We start from the raw sequence: 1,633 nt of genomic DNA, 5'->3' as shown, positions 1-1,633 counted from the left end.
ACCAGGTTTGTATCCTTTACAACTGGTTTCTTGCTGGCCCTAAGCAGGTGTTTCTTTTAGAGAAATATTTTCATTCCTCAGCACAAAAAGTTGTGACTTGTGGAGTGCAGGAACTTTATATCGCTTCCAGGTTTCCTCAACATCCTCACTTTTCTCTCTTAAAGGTCAGATCTGCTTTGTATGGCTGATAAGATCTGCAACTTGGAACACCTAGCAGTTATCTCTTACAAGTGCCTCCTAAAACAGGGAGAGGGGGGCTTTTCAAAATGTTTTCTATGCAGAATCACGTCATGCTCCTTAAACAGAGACAGTCAAGGCCAAACCTTAGGGATGAGTCAAAGACTTGAATGGAGGCCTTGAGCATATTCTTACCACACTGCATCAGTCCCATGAGGGAGAGGAAACATACCGAGCTTTAGCCATAGACATAACTCAATCAAACCCTTTGCTGGAGGTATTTCTTCAACCCACAGCTGAGTTACAATGTCTGTCGTCATCCTGTTTACTAGGAAGTCAGAGGAGGGTGGGAGACTGGACAAGAAAGCAGGCAGTAGTAGAAACTAAAATCGCTCTGGGTCGGCTTGGCCTTGCTTGTGGCCCAGCTGACTTCTCAAGGATTGGCTGTTTGGTTCCTGTACCTTTACCCAAGAAGGCGGATCTCCTCGCACTGAGCTGGGTCAGGGAGCTGCTCGTAGATTGTCCCAGGACTGTACTGGTGCCTTGAGTTCTGTTATGTATGCCAGCCTCTACCTTTTTAAAAATAATATATCCAAGCTCCTTATAATAAGCCACGGCCTGGAAGATATCAGACGTGTCAAATGCTTCTGCTGTTTAAAGGGCATATTTTAGTGAAGGCAGTTGTGTCCCTTTAAGGCCACCTGTCTGCTTTTGGATAAAATGGACCAAAAAAGCCAACTCAATACCCAAGCATTGGCATTAGTGGTATTTACAGAAAGCTTCAAGCACAAATAGCAGCTAAGGGGGCACCTGGGTGGCGCAGTCGGTTAAGCGTCCGACTTCAGCCAGGTCACGATCTCGCGGTCCGTGAGTTCGAGCCCCGCGTCAGGCTCTGGGCTGATGGCTCGGAGCCTGGAGCCTGTTTCCGATTCTGTGTCTCCCTCTCTCTCTGCCCCTCCCCCGTTCATGCTCTGTCTCTCTCTGTCCCAAAAATAAATAAACGTTGAAAAAAAAAATTAAAAAAAAAAAAACAAAAAAACAAATAGCAGCTAAGACTGAGACACAGGATTGTAAGCAGTGCTCTTTTCCCAATGTGACGAGCCCCTTGTTGCTGAGGGCGAGTGCCAGCTGGGCCCTTGTTGGGCTACTCCTGTTTAAAAGGTAATAATTTAACATTCTTTACACCTGGGAATGTAACCTACTGGGATAAGATACTGTTTGGGTGTAAAAGGCACACGTAAGAACTATCTAATTAGCCCCTCGCCTCTCCGAATGCGTCTATCAAATACCAAATATGGATGTTTGTACAGCCATTAGGCCTGGGTTTTCATGGCCTCTAAGCTAATACTGTTTTGGGGGCTGGCATATGGAGGTCCACTGATCACTGTACTTGCAGATTGGGAAACAAAGGTCAGCAGAGGAATAGAATGACGTGGGTCTACAGGTCCTGACCTAG

The sequence above is a fragment of the Herpailurus yagouaroundi genome, unplaced genomic scaffold, assembly GCF_014898765.1.
Source record: "Herpailurus yagouaroundi ecotype Mexico unplaced genomic scaffold, PumYag 202, whole genome shotgun sequence".
In the NCBI taxonomy this organism is placed as follows: domain Eukaryota; kingdom Metazoa; phylum Chordata; class Mammalia; order Carnivora; family Felidae; genus Herpailurus; species Herpailurus yagouaroundi.
The sequence above is the reverse complement of the archived record's forward strand: the minus strand, read 5'-3'. Positions refer to the sequence as shown.